Source organism: Protomyctophum bolini (genome assembly GCF_963924005.1).
Source record: "Protomyctophum bolini genome assembly, chromosome: 4".
Classification (NCBI taxonomy): Eukaryota; Metazoa; Chordata; class Actinopteri; order Myctophiformes; family Myctophidae; genus Protomyctophum; species Protomyctophum bolini.
In genome coordinates, this window is record NC_137865.1 from 9,092,542 (window position 1) to 9,115,120 (window position 22,579).

Below are 22,579 nucleotides of genomic sequence, written 5' to 3' on the forward strand. Positions count from 1 at the left end.
CACCCACCCACACACATAGCTCCGTAAGGGAGTGGTTGCACCACTCCAATACGAACATTATAATGGTATGTAAAACCACGGACACATTGATGACCACTAATTAGAACAGATGTTGTATTTTTTGACAAAATATTGGTTCAGCTCGTGTCAGACTCAGACCCAAAATGTTGGGCGTGTGTGTGTGTGTGTGTGTGTGTGTGTGTGTGCGTGCGACTGTGCGTGTGTGTGTCTCCCACCACAGTAACTTCCAGTGCAGACAACACCCTGCCTGCCCCCCCCCTCTCCCTCCAACCCACAGTCTGTCCGACTCAGTGTTGAAGTGTGTGCTGCTCGACTCTCACCTTCCCACTTAAATCAACATACAGTAAAGTCAACGAGCACTGGCTGGATGGAAGCAGCTGTATAAAGCCTGTGGGTTCACCTGCTACAGAACACACACACACTTCAATAACAACCTGGAAAGCCCAGTGTCAGACCAACTTCTGACACTTCAATGGAACGTTTAATTTCACCATGTGGTGACTGGTGAGCTGTGTAGAAAAGGGTCCGTCTGTGTCCAGACACAGTAGCTCCACAATCCACTGAATAGTGTGTGTGTGTGTGTGTGTGTGTGTGTGTGTGTGTGTGTGCACGCACACACCGATGGTGGAATAAACCATGCAAGGCACCAACCTACGCATCAGGAGCAATTAGCGGTTCAGCGTCTTGCTCAACTTACAAGTCACTTCGACACCAACTCTGGGGGAGCCCGGGATCGAACTGGTTGCAACTAAGGTGAATCATTACTGTGCGTTGCTGCCACAAATATATTTTATACTTTAATTTGGCAATGAAAGTCCATGGGTCTCTCATTTGGAGTCATACAGTTATAATAGACACCCTCTCTGTCTGGTGGAAAGCTCATTATCATGTCCAAAACTGTTAATTTTCAGGATTCAAATAAAAAAATAGTGGATCTGCTACTTTTGAGTGATGCTGTAGGACGTACTGTACATTTATGGAAAACAAACACAAAAAGGTTTGAATATGGAAATGCTGTAGTGTTTCTGCCCGACAGCCATCTCCATAGATGACTGACATGACAGGAATCAGGATGGCTCAGATCCACACGATTCCATCTCTTCTAGACAAAAAGGCCCCAGTGTAACCACCAGTGAAGCCTAAGGAATTACACATTTCTTTTCTTACCAGCTCACATTCAGTGTCTCATAAAAATGAACGGAGGCTGAAGAAAAAAAAAAGAGTAATGCTTGCTGACTTGCGAGTTCCGTCACGGTTAAATCAATCCCATCAAATAAATCAACCGTGCTGCATTAAAAAGGCCCAGTTGCGTTAGTTCTGCTGCGATACGCTGCCTGCAACACCCAGCTAAAGGGAGACATCTCTCTGCCGACCAGAGGAGAGAACAGAGCACATGACCTGTAGTATAATTAGACCTCTTCTAGTCTACTGCAGAGTGCAGACACTCGCAATGTCCACTGAGCAGGAGAGAAACTGCACCACATAGTTCCGTTACGCAGTGGGCTAAAGTAAGGCTTAAAACCCATTCTGACCCGAGATCAGATTCGAGGTTTCCACTGGACACACACTGGTCTGATTAACCCATTCTGACCTGAGATCAGATTCTAAAAATGTCAGTCGTTGTTCGATTTAAAAAAAAATAGCAGACCTACAAGCTCGTAGCGCGCCACTCGGTGGCGCGCTATGAGCGTGTAGATCTGCTATTTTTCAATAGCTAAAGCATAACATGATGCCAACACCAAAATGGGTTCCCGTTCAGAATGGGATAATAGGCGAATGATAATAGTCTGAAACGTTGCGATGATTGCAATCATAAAACACGTTGTGAACTTGTCGTCGTTTCATCATACAGTGGTTGAACAAGTGGTTCAAATACTTAAGTGGTTCAAATGGAAAACACAATAAAAAGAGGTTTGCTTCAGCACAGGCAAACAATCTCATTACGTGGACAAGCTGTAGCTTCTTATAGTAGAAGTAGATCTTTCTTAGTAGAACATACCCTCCCTGGATGTTGAATAGGTTGATGTCCAGACCACTAAGGTTACTGCTCAGGTGACGTGACCCCCCCCACCCCTACCTAAAACATGATCATCATCAGGTACAAGGAGAACGTTATTTTTTTCTAAAGTGTACAGAAAGTGTTATGTTTGTATGTGGCCACATCAGTTAATTATGTATGCCTGCACCTTTTTTTCCCCTCTCTCTGTATAAAATCTGTGTGCCGATAATAGCCGATCTACAAGCTCACATCCAATAGATTTCCGCCTAATGTTCATGTGACATGCCATAAAGAGACCCTGGGGTACTTCATATGGTTAAATTCAGCTAGCAGAGCACTTCTGGAATTTTTCTGGGGACACTGAGGGAAGCCTCTCTGGTTTCACACAAGCACATGTGTTTATTTTGTCTGGGTTTATTTTCATCTAAGTACAATGGTTTGCTGTTTTTATTGCCGGAGTAAATGTCAAGAGCCCGAAAAAGGAAAAGGGAATGACATGGTTCCCAAAAGATGTTGACCGACCCACTCCCTTCCCCTGTCACAATAGGAGAGAAGAGATTACAGAAGGTATGTTGGAGCCAGTCCCAAAATGCAGGGTGGATCCGATCTGGTCAGTCAAAGCAAACAAGTATGATCTACTACAGTTTAGAAGCACCAATATATAAACTACTTGCCAACCCAAGTAGTACTGGAAAAACAGTACCAAGTAAATGGTAAACAATATTACAATCTAGATGGACGGCCGATATCTGCCATTATTTTTGCTTTGATGATATCGGTATTGGTAAATCAAATTGAGACACTCTTCAAGCTCACAAGGCCTCACAAAAACTGTCCCTCAGGCAACATTGTTGTTGTGGTGACTCAAAACGTTGCCTAGTAGTGCATGTTTCCAGCCTTCTGTGTTTCTATCAAATGCTGTAAAGGATGTGTAATAAGGTATTTAAAGGTTTTTTTTTAATTAGGGCTATATAGTGGTCTAGATGAGTGATGGTTTGAAGAGGACAGGACAGTGAGGACACCCCTTAGAGATGAAACAAGTCGCCAATATCCCGATCCAATAGCCTCCTCTGATCCGTGTCAGTGTGTCAGGGACTTGACAGAGAGGAGAGGACAGGATGGGATCACTCCCTCTCTGTACTGTAGCATTACCTTCAAGTTCACTTTAACCAGAACCTCTCATTCATCTAGCTCTTAACACCGCAATCAATCTAACGCAGTGGTTCTCAAACATTGTCACGTCAATATTGTCAAGGGCCCCCCCCAAATTGACATTTGGCCACAGGCGGAAGGAACCCGCATCCGAAATATGTTGTGCCAGCCAGGTCCCGGGGACCCTCAGAAGAGACGATTCGAGTTAAAACACTTTCCATTTAGACGAAATGGACGATCCACAAGCTCATATAACGGGGTAGGGACCCCTTCAAGGACCCCTGGGGGGGTTCCCCGAGACCCAAACCCCACTTTGAGAACCACCGATTACATAGCCGTGGTAGTCGACCGGTGGATTGAATTCTTGGCTCTCTCCTGTTCCCGTGAGTCTTTTATTCTTGACAGTTATTGATCCCGTTAAACTTCCCGTTGTGATAGATAATCACTGCAGAGGGCCACGTTACAGTGAGACAGCAAGGGCAGCTGTAGGACAAGGCAGGTGCTGTCTGTCTATTCAGGGTACGTCTGTCAGCCGCAAACGGAATTTAACGGATCATAATTGAGACAGATGCCCGCTGTTATCATCTTTCCTCTCTCTCTAAAACTTTTCCACCGATGCTTCTCTTCTCACAGTATGTAAAGACCATTTAGGGTTGCTGCCTGGAGAGTAAAGTTCACTGTTATGTTACCGAAAAAGACCTATAGTTCCATGTCACAAAACTAGACAATACTATTAACAATTAACAAACGATTAACAATTTAACAAAACTACCAAAGTCTGTCGTCAGTGTCAGTGACTACAGTGTTACTGTAGTCACTTACATGTTGTGTTCTATGATAACATCAGAAAGGAATCTGCTGCATAATCAAATCTAATTTCCCCCTGCCCTAATCCTCTATGTCCCTTTGTTTTCCTTCAGATGGAAGTACTGTTGGCAGAGTGAAGCCTGCAGTCGCCCAGAGATCTCCAGAGAATGGAGCGGAAACAAGGCCCCACGCCCCCACGGTCATCATTAGCACACCCATCTTCAATGTACTGGTGGTCCTCCGTGGTGGTGGGAGGCTAGACTAGCGTGTCCATAGATATTAAAATTATCTATGGACAAGCCTCATTGGCTGCTGCAGTTCGTTGGAGCCATGTGTGTTGACGATGGGAGGGCGGAAGAATTTACACTGGTACCGGAAGAGTGGACGGCACACTACGTCACGCTGCCACTCAAGTGACCACTGGCCAATCATCACAGCGCATCTTTTCCGAGACTTATCAGACCCGAACATGCGCTCTGTGACGCACACTCATGCTTCCGCGGGGCTTCGCAAGGAACCTCGGGAGTTTCTTGCCCTCCCATGAGCACATACGCTCCAGAGGCGTCTACCTTTATATGTCTATGAGCTTGTCTATCTCTCTATATAGAGTACACCTCTCCATCTCCCCTCTCTATCTCTCTCTCTCCCCTCCCCTCCTCTCTCTCCATCCTCGCCTCTTTGTCTCTCCATGTCTCTCTCTGGATGTAATATGGAAGATTAAACAAACACTGCCTGCCCTGCACTAACCGCATCTCGTTAATAGTGGACATAAATTGGGTGGGGTTGGCTGGCTATGGGACAAGTTAGTTGAACAACATCACCACGAATCACTTCAGTCAGCAAAGATCAAAAGAGAGATCAGGCTCCATATTTATAGGGCGAAACGCATCATGAGAAATGAATACTATGAACTCTGTGCCACTGCCCTCCTGGCAATCTAGCAATGAGATACAGAAGGGATTACCCTGAGAGTTCCTCTTTCACCACGTCACTGGTTATTATCAATCAAATCCTATCTGTGCAACAGGCGTCTTGGCTAATTACCCCGGAATTCCTTACTGATATGGATGTGGAGTGGAGCGGCGGGTCAAACTCTGACCTCACAACAACACATCTGGCACAAGTCAGCATGATGATGACAGGCCGTTATGTAGATTAGTTCTCCAGCATCTACAGTAGTTAGAAGTGCACTTAAGCCATTAAAGATCAAATGTCTTCAGTTTTCTGAAAAATGTATGCCGCCATATCAGTGGTGCTCAAACCTTTTCACGTGAAGAACCTCTGCCCAGAAGCAACTAGTTGAGTTAATAAATGTCACTTTAAAAACAAAATATATCATGTATTCACTATTCAATGATTTGCAGTTGCACAAATCAAGATACAGTACAGTCAGGTACATGAACAAACTGTGAAGAATGAGAAAGAAGTTAAAGAACCAAAGCAAAACGCTATTTTGAAAAAGACAAAGTTGCAATTAATTTACACCCTAAAACAATGTTTAACAGAGTAAACGGACATCTTGAACATGTCTTTAGCGTTACCATTCCCACTCCATAGGAATGGAGACAGTTGTCTGCCTGTTCAAAGGGATAACGGATAATAGCACACAAAACATTTTGTTGACTGGACGTGGAACTGGCTTCTGGCAAAGACCGTCTGCCTCCTCCTGACCATCTGGCTTTTGCATCTTTCACATGTCTGACAAATGAGCTCTAAGTGTTGTAGCGGAGCCGTGTTGAGACCTACGTTTCACTTCCCACGACTCTCATTCTGACAAAGTTCAGTGAATCAGCAGTGTTCGCATTGCAAGACTTTACCGGCGGTGGTGGCTGCCATCACCTCGCCTTCAGCGTCACAGGAAAAAACATTCCCTGGACCCTGACCAATTGATAATCAGAACAAAAGTACGAAACAGCATCATGTATAGTATACTCTACTACTCAGTCAAATCCACCAGACACTCGCAGCACTGTGATTCACAGGCATATCACATGTACATGCAGCATCCTGAGTGGTTCCATGGATAATCAATCTGGGAACCCTTTTTCCCCCCTTTGTGTTTGCCTCTGGGAGGCATCAACTCCTTTGTTGTGTAGTAATAGGAACTCTGTTTCAAAGTTTAAAAAAAAGTCAAAGTCGTACGATTTGTCACACACGTTACCGCAGTGAAATGTATTCTTGGAGCGGTGAGACGCAGCCAAGGAGCGGTGAGCTGCAGCCGTGCCTCACTCGGGAATCATTTGATTAGTTGATTAGTTAAGTTGGTTTGCTTCCCCTAGAGTGCTTCTGTGCTTAGACCTACTAACAACAGCACTACATGTTTAGGGCAGTGGTGCTGACATCTCTGTCTCTGATGGCAGAATCTGTCTTTCTTGAGAGATTAATGGGTAATAATTCGCTTCCATGTCCTGTCAATCTCCCCTGCTGTCCAGAATAGCAAGGAGAGGTCACTAAGAGGATAAATGAAGAAAAAAATAATATATATATATATATTTAAAATAATATGATACAATAATAAATAATAATTATAATAATAATAAATATAAACGTAATATGGCATAAATATTGTCTTTTCCTGGTTTTAAGCCATATGTATTATATTATCATCACTTTGAGAATGTTAAAAAAAAGAAATCTCACAAGTCATCATCACAATATTGAACTTGAAGACAAATATTGTCCATATTGCCCAGTCCTACATGACAAACTGACAACTTAATTTGATACATTTTCCGTCAATTCACCAGTCAATTGATATGGTATATTTGATTTGCCGTGTTGTACACTACAGTATACTGTAGCTTAGCAGGTTTTACAAGTGCAACTAGACCTTTCCCTCTCATATAATCTGTAAATTACTATAATGTAAATTACTATAATACTAAACCGACTATGGATCAGCAGCCGTTCCACTCCAAGAGGCTTGACAAATGCCAACTCTGCTCAGATGTTCTGCCAAGGCTCCCCTCCATTCTGCCTGTAGTAAGCACATAAGCTTAAGCTAACTGAATCTGACCACTATTAAATTCCTGAATTGACTGGCCTATATCAAACTCATTCCAACCATGACTAAGGATTTCAAACGGATTGGTTACAGGGGGCAGAAACGGCACTGCCAATGAAAAAATAAGCCTAGAGTGTAACTCAAAAGACTTGCGAGTCCACTCTGGGGAATGCTTGGCGACAACAAAGGGTCAGCATTATCAGGTTTCTGGTAGCAAATAGCAATACGCATGAGCTAACCGAGTAATCAAAACATCATGACCATTTGTTGGTGACTTGGTGGTGTCCAGCGTGGTCAATTAGAGCCACAAGCCACTACTTGCTAAAATATCGGGATTAGCAAAAGCTTTTGAAATCTCGCCTCCAAAACCACCGCTATTACCTGAGACTTTAAAGGCCAAGTCTAGACCACTTATGCAGCCACAGTTATGCAGCCATAATAAACACAGGGAAATCTACTGTATAGAATGCAAACTGTCAGTCAGGCTTCCATTATCAAATATCAACATTATATTTTTGTATGCAAAAGCCATTATTTGATTTACAAGACTTCCAAGGATTCTCAATATTTGCCTATCTTTCTCATTCATTTGCATGTTTCACACAATGGTAGGCAGTGAGATGCCAGGGCAGGCTTCGGTAGAATGTATCTGGTTACGCACACATACTCACATATAACTAGGAAGTGCAATCTGAGAGCAGTGAGTTTACAGAGCCAACAGCTTCCAAAGCTTAGACATGACCGGTGTGGAATGAAGGAGAGGAGAGGAGAGGAGAGGAGAGGAGAGGAGAGGAGAGGAGAGGAGAGGAGAGGAGAGGAAAGGAGAGGAGAGGAGAGGAGAGGAGAGGAGAGGAGAGGAGAGGAGAGGAGAGGAGAGGAGAGCATGAGGGAAAGAGGAGCAGACACGAGTGAATATGCAACATGTGGCATGATGGTACGACTTCTTTTGTAACTCATCATCTGTTGTGCAACTGTCCCTTCTGAAGTGAGATGGGGAGAAGATAAGACAGGGTTATAGCAATTAGGAGGAGGCATCATGTGCAATTGGGTGAAACATTTAATCCCAAACATATTTGACTCTCCACAAGGTCACATTATGCGACTTCATCTAATAATGCTTGAAACATGGTGGTGGTTTTACGTATTGGACGTATTATGGGCTTTTAAGAAATCTATTCCCCTCAGTGCCTCAGGTGTTTTTCAATAACTTTAAATTATCCTTGTTGGTTTGACTCCAGGAATGCCCATCATGTCAGGCTCAGTGGATCCCCCCCCCCCCCCCCCCCCCCCCCCCATGTCAACATATCCTACTATAAATGTGCCACGTCTCTGTGTGCGTGTGTGTGTGTGTGTGTGTGTGTGTGTGTGTGTGTGTGTGATAGTAATGCACGTAACTCGAGAACTGTTCGCCCCACCGACTTCAAATTCGACACACGGCGCGTTCCACACCACCACAAAAGGCTCTGGTCAGGCTCTGCCAGTGGACCTAATAAGCCAAAGTCCCCTCACCTGTGCAATTTCCAGCCTCGGCCAATTGATTACCATGGCATGATGGTAACCCAACACCTGCAAATTGATTACTTAACCACTCCACTTTTCACAGTCAGTTTGCACTCTTCAGACACAGGCAGACTGGCAGATACTGAGATGAGATCTCCATGTGGGACACACAGATGCAATGGTGCTATGACAAGTTGACAACGGGTATTATTAGGTTCCCAAGTTGCATCGTTCTCAAGTAGGCCGGTGGCCGGCGAGCATGTACAGGTCTAGTTCAAATTAAAAAGACCAATATAAGGGGTCCACAGCAAAATGAGGAACCATTATTATTATCCATTATTACATAATAGTATATTCGCAATTATTTTAGATAAACGCAATTATTTTGACATCGTCATAATCATATCCATGTTGAAAGAATTTCATACTTTAAAAACAAGCTGACATAGCTGATCTACAAGCTTACGCCTCCCAAAGTGTAAGCTTGTATGTCAGCTATTTCTGCTATTTTTGTAACCTTTTTTAAGAATAAAAATAGCGATTGATTGATCAGGCAAACAGAAATGAATACTTTATTCATAATGTTCCGATGTTCAATGTCAATTGTCAAACACAATAAAAAATGTTAAATCGCTATTATTTGTGTGGCAATTAATCCTCAACTTAAATTTGTAATCGTGACAGCCCTATCCAGTCCGTGGTTTAATACGTATCAAATTGTGGGTCTGTGACATGACAATGTATCACAACCACTGCACAAAACAGAGCTCTGCTAACAAGTCTCTCCACATTAATTATAAAGCCAATGTTTAAACTTCGAAGGGTCACAGCAAATAGCGAAAACATTCCAGACCTCCTCTTTGCATGGCTGTTGAAGATAACAGGCCGAAACTTTGTATACTGGTGACTCTGACTTTTTCCCCTCTCTTTAGCCCTTGAATTTAACTGAATGCCAAAACCCAGTGAAAATGTTGGTGAAATTCCTTCTCGCAGCATTCTAAACAATGCGCGCCAGTGTTGCGTTCCGAAAATAGCAGATCTACAGTACTTTCGACCCGTTGTGACCTTATAGATACATTAAGTATGACATTTTCACAAGTCTTGAATCAGGCTTTACAATCATCTTTTTTCTGGATAGGATTTATATGGCAGAGTGGTTGGTGGGATACAACAATGACATTCCAAGAACAATTACCGGTGTTGTCAGGGACAATAAAACCGGAATGATGAAATGACTAGGTTTGCAAAAGAATGATTATTGCCCTAGTAGAGTGGAGCTGTGCTTTAACACCGTTATTTTTATTCATTCATTTAAATGCCTCTCACGGAAATGATTGCTCTTCTGAAGGAAAAAAAACTCTAAAATAACCGTAATTATCAAGAGGCATTTTTTGACAGGTTGGAGCTGAGAGCCTAGTGAGGAATGCCTAGCCACAGCCGGGACAAACCATAATCACACACACACAAACACACACACACATATACACTTGTGAGGACAATGGGCATCAACATTTTAGCACAGCAATTTTCTAAATGCCATTTTACACTTGCCTTTGCTATTTTTAACCCTAAAGTGTCAGACAGACACCGAAATAACCGAAATGTGTCACACTGAGTCTGAGAGTCTGCGACACCTTGTGACTGTGATCTTGTAGATCGGCAATTTTTTCGGTATGGAGGACACCAGCACATAATTATTAGAAATCTGTACAGTACACACAGATCACCTAAACGTAACCTCTAAATGCCTAGTCCTAACCAGAACCTTTTGCTAATTAATAAAAACAAATAAACAATTTTCATGTTGAGGCTCAGGAAGATTCTCCTCACACTCACGCACACACACACACACGCCACGGGGCTATAACCAGATGGTAAACAAGTAGTGGACGCTATAGGAGAAGTTGCAGAATATGAGCCGAGCAGTGTGTTGCCAAGTCTGCTTATTTGGCTTGTTTCTTTCCAGAATTGCGGGGGACAAAATGCACATTTGGGGGTTGTGGTTTTTAGGGCTTGCTAACTTGGCAATTCTAACAAGCCAACATTTCTTTGATGTATATACACTATATTGGCTTAAGGAGTGTGAATCACATTGACAGAATCGGCCTGGCGTCTACTTTCGAGTATGTGTGTAATCAGTATTATTACAACCAAAAACTGGTGTTACGGAAGTGCCATCCAAGTGTTACGCTGAGCACCGACTACGCACCCGGGCTCTTTGCGCAGTGAAATCCACAGTAACTCGCTTACAATACGCTGACCTGGCAACCCTGCTTCCGGTCTTTCTATTGGCTTCCGATCGGACTCCCGGAAGTTACATACCACACACACACAGCTACACATTTATCGATATGTCGATATGTTTGGGCTTGTTTTTTGAGGTGAGATTTAGCGTATTTCTCCAACAAGATTTGGCTTGTTTTTGGCTTGACCACCACACAACCAGTGCTGTAGTTGCCTTGATCTCTAGTCAGGGCTCAAAGAACTCCACACAGACTGACTCTCTCGGTCTCTCACGTGGACGTCAGCAAATCACGTCACTGCAAAGCAACTGCATGAATCCAACCAGGGTAACCTGGCTCTGCCGGTAGAAAAATGTAGTATGCAAGCCAACAAGTATGCACTAATACAGTACCGATTAGATGCTTCTTATTTTATATCTCCGAGACCCCAGTCTATACCATAAAATCGTCAATGTTAGTTTAACTCTAAAAGTGGGCAAAGGACCCATTTACTGTAGTGTCACTCTCAGACTTACTGACCCACAAGGATCCATTTGGAGGCGGTCCCCCAGACCCCATGTTGAGAAACAGTGGGCTATACAGTACAATATTCATTGTAACACTACAATTAGCAAACTAATTGAGAAAACAGACTTTCATGGGAGCCTAGTAACCACACATAAAAACAAAGCTTAAATTGCAGTACAATGTCCTGTGTTTATTGGAGTCATTGGTTTTGTTTATTTTTGGTGGTGTGAAAACTCTGTTCACACTTCGACTTTATTGTCATTAGTGGGGGTTGTTTTATTGCTTTTACATGTGTATGTTTTTAGTGCTTGAACACTGGAGTGAAATACATTGTGTTTAAAATTAGTCATGATGAGTTGAGTTCCAAAAATCTTATTTGCACACAATTCCTATGTTACTCAAAATATAATATTATGCACAACCAAATTCTACATTGTAAATGCAAAGATGCTCAGAATACTGTGGATACTGAATAGCAGCATGGGCATACCAGCATGATATCGATATTGTAATGATAATACAACTTTCATTTAAAATGTTTGCACTGCAGTATGATTAAAACCAGGAATAGACAACACTTATTCCAAATATCCCACATCCCAAATGTGGAACTTCACGACATCAATATTCAGTATATACACCATCGAATTGATCGAATTCCACATTATAAGACAATGCAAATCGGGTCAGAAACTGTGAAAGAGAGCAAGTGTGGATGTTCTCCAATCTTCTATGTCTAAATCTTTTCCTCTCTCCCTCTCTGCCAACTCCAGTCAACAGCTCTGCATTCCCAGAGCTACATGCAGGTCTATACTCCTTCCTCTGTGAATGGTGCTGTGCTGTGCTGTGCCAGTCCAACAGCAAGGTAACCAAACACCTACACATGAAGCACGCTTGATAGCTTTAACCGAGACGGCTTAAGAACAAATTCCTCCTGAATTACACTTAAATCCCTCTCACGTTTTACAAGCTCCGGGCAGCACTATTGAGATGGGTTGTTGTGTTGGCCAGGTAGAGCATGGACCACGGTATATTTAGACAGTAGAATGGAACGTAAATGTTTGGCTGCTACTTACTTTCCATACACAGTTCTAGCTAAGACGGCTACAATATAAAACTAAACAGCATTGGGTAGCACTTTGTCTGATCCATGCAAATCCTCTGTCAGTCCCAAGATAAATATGCACACTGTGCAAAAATACAGAGGGGAAAAAACTAAAATGATTAGTTTTTATAATAAAATAAATAGATTTAGTTCAAATAACTGTTGCACCCCAATACTAGTTCATTTAAATGAACACAGCGATATGGAAGTATATGGATCAATTGGAACTGAAAGATGGAGAATGGCGTAGAGTGCATGCATGCTCTCTCTCTAATGCATGTCAGAGACTGAGAGACAGACACACAGACACCATTGCAACAGAACAGCATCACTGATGGAAAAACATATTAGCTTGAGCAGGCAGACAGACGAGCGCTCTCATTCAGGCCCCCTGTCTCAGTCAGAATAACTACATAAGACCCGGGGGCTCCTTTAAACATGACCAGAGCAAATAGCCTCACTATGCCCAGAGATCCCTGCTGAACACAAACCGCCCGGGAGCAAAACGTGAAAAGATAAATGCTATTTCCGGGTGGGTGAAATTTACTAGAGCGAAGGGCTTTTTATAACATTGAAGCAAAGTCAGGAGAAATATACGCCGTAACTTAGAGGCTAACTGAAGCGTGGTAGCTAAAAATGTTAACAAAACATTCTCATTTTAAAGGAAAATAAAGTGTGACAAAATGAGACGTGCGAGGTACAACAGCAACGACAGCATGGCTTAAATCCATCAAGCTGCATCATATCCTAGCAAAACACCTCTGGGTGTCATTGCTCAAGTCTCTCACAGTAGAGACATGCGTTGTTTATGTTTTTTACATACTTTTAGATTTATTTTTGTCAAAGACAACACAACAATACGAGACATCAAATGACAGAAAAGTAAGCTTACCACACAGACACACACGTGTCAGTGAAGCTACATTTAATAGGAGAAAGGGCATGCTTCCTGGTTGCCAGTGAGTGACAGTCGTGATTCCAATCCAGAGGTCATTTTAGGTGCCTGTTGTTCATCCTGATTCCTGCCAAGAATTAACACTGCTAGTGCTACAGTATAACTGTATAAGCATGACATAAGCCGCTGCATTCCACTAGACAGCTTTCCATTTCATAAGGTCACTGGCCTGGGGTCGCAGGAGGACTGTGTGGGGGAGATGGATTGGGGTAAGTCTAGTCACTTTTCACTTAAGTTGTCCTGGAAGCCAGGCAAAATGAGATACTGTAGCAATAAAACCCCTCATTTCAGGGTGTCTTCTATCAATTACAGATATGAGATATTACAGACATCATACACGCCACGGCCATGTAAGTCATGAACTCGCAATAACCATGCACTTTCAACCGGACGTCCCCATGTTGGGCATGCCATCATTATAGGCATTGTAGCTATACTGTACTATGGAAGTTAGGGTGCTATAGTATTAGTAAACACACCAAAAAAAACTAAAAGACTAGTGTGTTGTACATGGAACACCACACCAATGCTGTGCATGGATTATGAAACCATTCAAAAGCTAATTTTACAATTACTGTGTGGAAATGTTGAGGAACTCTACAGCTTATGCTCTGTGTTACTAAGCATTTCTGTTCCCATACAGTCAGTAAGTGGCAACAAATCAAACAGCCAGCGTTAGCTGCAGGTACAGTGTTCTGTCCAAGGGTCAGTTGACTGACTTTAAATGTAAACAGTGTGGTTTGACTGGCCTGTGGAATGCAGTTGTCACACTGACCTACTTCTGACCTGCAAGGCTCAACATGCAGCCTGCAGCCAAGGGCTGTCACCATTACACATTTAAGTTGACGATTAGTTGTTGTCATACACAATGATTGCGATTAACGATTTACGGTAATTGTGTTTTTGGCATTGAATATTGAATTTTTGGCCTTCGTAATCACAAAGGCTGGGAATTGCGTAATTTAATCATTTTCTCAATAAGTCACAGTAGAGAGATGACTAAACTCTCTTCTAAACATCCCATTCTCAGAGACAATGAAACATTTGAGAAGGAAATATAACGGTAATAGACCTGAAATAAATTAAATTCTTCCTTGTTCCTTACAGTAAATGGACTGCAAGTAACACGCATCCAATTACTGACATATTTCCATTTAAAAGGCACACAACACACAAGTTAATATGCTCCCCTGCCGGAGGCAGGACCATTGTGCCCGACAGTACAGAGGACAGGGGTCAACTTGTTCCCGTTGAGCCCCTGGCACAGTCAGCAACAGACCACTTCTGAACTAAACCCGACAGTCGGGGTACATCCAGCTGTTTAGGACACAGCAGGAGCTGACTTCAGAGGACTTCCTTCCTTTCCTTCCTTTCATCTCTCACCGTTTCCAAAACTGAGCCACAATATGGGTCCACACAGGGTGTCGGAGGTGGCTCGTCATGGTGTGTCAGAGAACTGGAACTCACTGCTTCCCTCGGAAAGGAGTGATGCACAGACTCCCTTCACACATCCACACAAACAGGCAAACAGTGCTATGACATGCATCCCAGCAGGAGCTTTCATGTCTTAATTGTTCCTATCTTTGGCCATAATAGGCTATATCTTTAAGTGGTGCAACCACTTCCTTACACAGCTTTGTGTATCTGTGAGTGGCTGGCTGGCTGGCTGTGTCCGTCCCTGGCTGGGTCTGAGCATGAAAATAGCATTTGGTTGGTTTTCACAACCAAGTGTCACTGTTGTGCAGCCTAACACACACACACACACACACACACATATATATTAACTGTATATACGATGATTTCAGGTGTGACAGTACAGTACTGTAGAGGGACCCTCACACGGTAACTCTGTCATTTCTCGACTGTTTCGGACGTGGGGTGGCTTGCTGGAACCGGGCCGGCACCCTAGGCGCGTTCCTGTGGGCCTGGACGCCCACACAGAGTTGCACCACTTACTTCACACAGGTGTGATTTTTCAAAAACATTTAACAGTTTTCTAAAAGAATAATCCAATAATAGCAGTACCAGGTCACAACACGCTGCATTGCGAGTTGCGACTCGTGAGCTCTTAGATTGTCTGTTTTCTCTATTTGATGTACGGCATGGTATATATATATATAGTACTTAAGTGGTTAATAATATTATAGGCCACTATATACGTCCATAACGTGCAGTAACTGCAGTTTGAGATAATTATGTGTACAAATTAATTAGTATTGTTCAACCCTGCATTAGTCCTTCCACACAGAGACCCCTGTGCTCACAGAATACTGCAAAATAGAGGAGATCACAGATTTATTTTACTGCTACTTTACAGCTAAATAAAGCCGTTGTAAAATGGCCATGTTCTCCTTCTCCAGTCGCTCCTAAGTCATAAAACCAAAGACACGCATCACATTTGTTGTAGGAGCTACAGTGTTCTTGCACTATTTAGTCCATATAGGATAGTGAGCATGTATGGTACTGTAGGCTCACTGGCTACAGTAGTACAGATCTTAACAGGACCCATTAAAGAAAGTCATCGTCACCCGACTTTACTGAAAAACATCCTGATATGCTTATCTGGCCATTGTATTTTAATTTATCAAATAATCAATCAATGAGGCTTCCAAACAGACCCTCAGACTTTTTCCGTTTTATTTTCTTGTAATCTACAGTATGCACTTCTGCCGAGTCAAACTTCCTGAGTTGTAATAAACACTGGACCGGGGGTGTCTGTCACCAACCGTCTGTGACCTCAACAGAAGTACCCAAAACAACGTGGAGCAAACACAGTTGAAAAGGAGCCTGATGAGGTGCAATCAATCAAGCTTAGCTAACCAATATCACAAAATGTGCAAGCAATGGCAGGCAGGTCATTCCACAAAGACAGCTGTGTGTCTTTTAGTCCAGGGAGGGACGTGGCTGTCAGGTCAAGCCCTCGTGACCCAATTTAAGTCCTTTCTAGTCTGACTGTTGTTGCTCTGTTGGTATTGTGGCTAAATCTGGGTTATATGGCCAGTCTGTTGACGGTCAATTGGCGCAGTGACTCTCAACCTTTTGAATTTCAAGGACCCACACTAGGACGCCTGGGACCCCAATTCTACACAGCAAAATCCTCAGTGTTAATCAGCTCCAAGACCAAGAGTTTATAAATAGAACCAAATAATGGACCATGTGGTTCCATCTGTACGCTCTCAAGAGTTACAGACCCGTATAAGGGTCCATTTGGACCGGTTGTCGGTCCCCAGACCCAACGTTGAGCGCCAGTGGGTTAACGCTGAGAACAAAAGCAGATGTTTCTATAAACGGAGGCCCCACGACAACGGGTCCATTTTGACAGACACGTGAGGAACAAAAGACACAGAAGTTAAATAACTACATAGACATTCTACACTTGTGAACCATAACGAGCGGTTCTAATTCTGTTGCCCCACAGAAGCTCTGTAGAGACAGCTGCATGCGGTCCTACTGCATTGGGTCTCGTACTTTTTCGTGTCACGGCCCTCCATCTGAAGAGGTTCTGTTCCAGGGATGGGACAATACTAGAGTAATAAATATAATAGACGACGGTCACCGGATTTCTCCTCTCATCCACTTGCATTGAGTTGCTCACCCACCGCATGAGGCGAAGTAGCCATCATATAAATGGATAAAGTGGTTAAAAACATGGTTAATTTCTCCTTTTTTTTTTACCAGTAATAGCCCCATTGAGATTAAAAATCAATTTAGCAAGGGAAATGATTGTGATGAGAATGCTATATTAACTACTTTTACTGTGCGGCGGTGGATCAGGGGTAGAGTGGCTGGATGCCGGTAACCGTAAGGTTGCCAGTTCGAACCCGGGCTCCCCCAGAGTTAGTGTCGAAGTGTCCATGAGCAAGACTCTGAACCCCTAATTGCTCCTGATGTGCTGGTTGGTGCCTTGCATGGTTTCTTCCGTCATCGGTGTATGAATGTGTGTGAGAATGGGTGAATGTAATGCACAATCTATGTAAAGCGCTTTGGATAAAGGTGCTATATAAATGCACCATTTTATTTTCCATTTACTGGAGATCCCCTGGAACCCACCCGAGGACCTCTGGGGGTTCCTGGACCTCACTTTGAGAACCAATTCTGTAGACAGCTGCATGTGGCACAAGTGTTCTACTGCACAGTGCACACAGCATTCTGCTGACAGCAGAGACTGAGGTGAGCTACATGAATAGACTAAATTAAAACATCACAATATGTTTTTACCAATGACGACTCATCAAATCACAAACTGTCACAAACAGCTAAGCTTCTGGATCTCACAAATAAGCTTAAAGTAGCCTATAAGATATGATAATTAAAACCAGGAAAAGAAAACACTTGGCCATATTACAATATATTATGATATCCAAAATGACCCCACACATTATTTAGTGTCTGATATCACTTGTGTGAAGTGAGGGGCGCTCTTATCATGGTACCTCATCATACATCACATTCCGTGCTCAGCCAATCAAATAATCTCAAATTTGGTACACACAAAGCTGGGCATAGGAGGGGCTAGTGCCCCTCAAAAAACATGTCAATTGAGTAGGCTGCTTATCAATAGGCCTCACAATATATTGTATCTCACAAAGTACAACAACAAACGACCTCTCCATTTCTCCTCTCCATGCGAGACCAAAGTAACCAAGTGAGTTTTAATCTATCTAGTGACAATAAATTAAAATAACATGTTGGTAGACCGCCAGCAAGATAATCTACAGTAAGTATTAGGTAAGGTAAGCTACTGTATTGAAGACTACTGCAAAATGAGCTTCAACTCAACTGTCAACATGCGTGTAATAAGGAAACAACATATTCTGGTCCAGAATATGTTGTTTCCTTATTACACGTATAACCTATCCAGAATTTCTGGATAGGTTTACAGTAGCTCAGGCCCATAGCGTTAAGGACTTGAGAAGTCCCCAGGGCTACAGTAAAGCAGTGGTTCTCAAATTGGGGTCAGGGTTCATTGAGGGGGTTCTAAATTACAAGTCTGTAACTCTGACAGTATACAAAATACAAACGGAGCCAAATGGACCCCAGTGGGTTTATTTGGTTCCATTTAAATACTGTCAGAGTTAAGGAGTGTCCTTGAGATGTCAAAGTTAGAGAACCACTGCAGTAAAGGATGTAACTTGTCCTACTTGACACAGTGCCTGCAGCCGATTCGTTTGACGTTTTAAGGTGAAAATATGTATTTGTCTCTTCTTTCACGCAGCAGCAGCCCATCAACCACCAGCAGTTTATTCAAGATGACAGATAACAGCAAGGAAAGACTTGAGCAGCTAGGAACAGCAGCCAGGCTTTTACCAGGCATGCACAGTAACACACAAGACACAACGAGCATTCCGAAGGCTGTCCCCACAGATCTATGGACTGAATACATTGGCAGCTCGGGGACCGCTGACATAACGAGCACTGATTTTTAACACCAAAAGCAAGTGCAACGCTCACATTATCAATCTATAAATTACGCAAATATACAATCTGATAACAGATTATGATTGTATCGGTCATTTGCGTTGCCTGATAAATTAAAACCACCAAAGCGTGACATTCCAAACGTGCAGAGTTAAGTAACCGACCGTCGATCCATTCCACCAAGGCAAGTGTTGGACCGCGGTTCGGTTGTGTTCTGCAACTGCAAAGCGACCCGCAACAGCAAAGACAATCAATCCTTCTTACCTTTGATTCGTGCGTTAATATTATCCATTGATATACTTCCACAATTAATCCATGTCAACCCATAATGCCAAGTTTGTCCATAAATAAATAAACTCCACGGTGTGTTGTTCTGTTCAGAGCAGGCCCTGCCAGTATGTATTCACTGTGTGAGAAAAGAAGGCGCAACTTGAAACTGACAGAGGCGGCGGGGTCGAGCGCACGTTATGCACTAGAGGAGGGGCGCTCAACACCGCACATAAACTCAAAGCACTTCGCCTAAACGTGTAAATCTCACCGCGTTCGTGTCATTGCAATGCTGGATTAACACTTCGATGGACGAGGCGTTTCATTTGGGAGAAAACGGTGTCGCATTTGCAAAACGGCGCGATTAAAGTGGACTGTCCCACACACAGACACCCCTCCGCCCGTGCTTCGCTGTGAGCCGGCGTGTTTACAGAGTTTAATCCTATTGGTCTGCTGAGAGGTGACGCTGTAGCTGCAGGAGGATTCCAGGGAAAAAAACATCAGAGAGAGGACTGGGAGGGCAGGGTAAAAGGTTTGTGGACAGGACAATCATTCATAAACCACTATAGCAGTAAATAAATACACTATAGGAGGGAAGGGAATTCCCCTTCCCTCCTATATCTGTGATTTGTCATAGTAGGGGAATTGCATTCCATTTTTTAAATGTATTGTAGTATGTTTTCCTTTTTTTATTATAACAAACTATGTCTAGACATATTATGTTAATTGAGGGTTTTAGAGTGGTTGAAAACTTTCTGGGAAATATGTGGAAGATACAGAAACAGGGGTTAATAATTATGGGACAATCATTTTTGTCGCAGGAGAAGCATGAGTATACGGTAACCGTAGTGAGATTTGATTTATGCCATATTCTGGGCATTTCTCTTCTATCCCCCTTATTTTTCCCTTTAAAAAATTCTAAACATTTTTACAATAACAAAACAAAAATGCAGGTCTACAAGCCGGCAACGTGTCACGATGCTACACATTGTGAGCTTATAGATCGTCAATTTCTGTACCACGGTACAAGGGGCTTACTTGCTGCACACGCTCTTACTGAATCAGGCCCCAATCTGTCCCACACTGTGCCAGAACAATAACATTAAAATAGGCCTTAGCATATTCATTATTGAGACAGTCACCATCACACAGGAGACTGCAATTAATACTCACAACAAACCATAAACCCACATAACTCACAGCAGGCCTGAAGCTTATCCTCAGTATCATGGGCTTGTTAAGAGGAAAAGGTCAATGACATGCAGACCTTTAATAATAATCCACTCAGCTATCAAAGTCACCGGCGTGTCAAATATGCTATTGCTTTAACGACTGCACCGCAAGCTCGCCACACACACACACACACACACACACACACACACACACACACACACACACACACACACACACACACACACACACACACACACACACACACACACAGCAGCTTCAAAATGTGTCTACTTGAGATTGTGGCGGATATTTTTGTCAGAAATAGTCTATTATCTGTTCAGGAGTGAGTGTTCATGGGCAAGGCGTCCTAGGCGAGCTTGTTAGGTGAGTCCCCTCCACCACTATCAGTATGTCACAGTGTGTCTCTCCCTTGCCATGGTGGCTGCGAGGCAGTAGTGGAAAGTAACTAAGTACATTTACTCAAGCAATATAAGTACAATTTTGAGGTACATTTACTTTACTGGAGTATTTCCAATTCTCTGTACTTTTACTTCTATACCACTACATGTCAGAGCCAGTGGCAATATATTTACTTTTTACTACACTACAATTATTTGAAAACTTTAGTTACTATTTATTTTGTAAAAATGTCCTACAAATACAATAACCACTTCAGCCCTATATTCTGCCTATAGAAGATAGCAGATATCTGCAAATAGCAGATCTACAAGCTCAAGACGCGTCCCCATTGTAAGCTTGTAGAGTGGCTATTTTAAAAATATTTGAATGTGTACTTTTACACCAAGTACATTTTTGATTACCAGACTTTTACTTGTAACAGAGTGTTTCTACATTGCAGTATTGATACGTTTACTTAAATAAAAAGATTGAGTAGTTTTTCCACCCACTGGCCGCGAGGCAGACACTGTCTTGGCTGTCACCCCCTGCCACAGGACAGATACTGTATAGGCTCGGCCCACGTGGCTGTTTTCAACAACACCCATACAAGCTCATCTCATGATGATACTGCCTGAACTTCGGGATGGCCGATATGGAGAAAATCAAATATCACAATGATTTATTTGACCAAATAGCTCAATATCGAAATTCTGACCAATTAAAATGTTCAAATATTGGAAATAGCTAAACTAGCAGATCTACAGTATCAAACTTCTGAGCTTTTCAGACTCTGACCTTAAACATTTTACATACATTTTTTGAAAGTATAAAATAGGACGTAGCTGATTAAAACCAGGAAAGGACAACACTTATGCCATATTCACCATATTATACTATCCAAAATCCCTTTCCATATGGTCTGTCAAATGAACCTGGGTCCATTCAATATTAATCCAAAGGTTAACTTTTTGTGACTTTGACTTTTACTATTGTGTTATGCTCCAATGTTTATCTGTATTGTAATAGCTGTGTATATTCAACATAGATGCAATTGTATCCTATGAATGTACAAATAATCCCGGAGAATGCCACCTGCATTCCCTGGAGGGTTATTAGGCATTCTCCTTCGCATTTTTACTGACTTTATATATACATTTGTGTAAAAACATGTACGTAAGTGAAAACAAAAACTTGTATTAAGGGGCTGCAGTTTATTTGTGTTGTTTTTTCTCATGTTTCACTCAGCTGATGACTGCTTAGAGTGTGGGGGTTGTGAAGGGTTAAGTGCCTTGCTCAGGAACACTTTGACACATAGACATGTGCGGGCTGGGAGGCGAACGGGTGACCTTCTGATTACCAGACAGCTTCTCTTCCCACAGCTGATGTGATCAGCTGGTAGCAGTGCCCACAGTGCAGCTGTGCTGTTTTTGTCTGCTGCCAGTGTTTCATGAAAGCCTGGGCTTTGTTCAACAAGCTATACATCACTCGGGTCGACATCTAAAAAGGTAACCTGGCCGCCATGGCCCGCAAAATACCTGACTTCAAAGACCACTGCTTCATCATCGTTGCATCGCATTTGCAAGCCAACACCCAGTTTATCATGATGAATAGGCGATATAACATGGGGTTGACGGGAAATGTTATTCTCCTTTGTGCAGCTTTTATTTCCAACAAACCACAGGAAATGATGGGTAGGCATTTTGAATATGCATCTAATAAAGGGAATAGTTGTGCAGTTGATTAAATGAATACAGTGCTTTCCAAAGCAATTCCAAAAACCAGTTGGCACGATGGAGTTGGTCTTCACCGTACCATTATCTCCAGTATTCCAACATTAATAACGTGCAGCATAAAGTGGCACAATAGGGAAGTGTTACACTAACCAAAATTTGTCTCATTTATTTAAGCATTTGATTGGAGCCATATATACTTCTCGCAATTTTACATATTTTTAAATATATGTTAATTGAAAAAAGGACATTATTGAGAATTTGCCCAAAATAGGAACACCCGGGTTAACGTTGTTATG

The 22,579-nt window shown here is 42.6% G+C and overlaps 1 protein-coding gene across 1 annotated transcript in view; it reads right to left on the minus strand.

Annotated features, from left to right (window-relative positions):
* The window catches only part of mical3a (microtubule associated monooxygenase, calponin and LIM domain containing 3a), a 92,598-nt gene extending 73,484 nt beyond the window's left edge, over positions 1-19,114 (minus strand). The window contains exon 1 of the mRNA XM_080761063.1: positions 18,976-19,114. The gene's annotated coding sequence lies outside the window, so the exon portion shown is untranslated. The remainder of the gene's footprint in view (positions 1-18,975) is intronic.
* Positions 19,115-22,579: the final 3,465 nt, after the last annotated feature.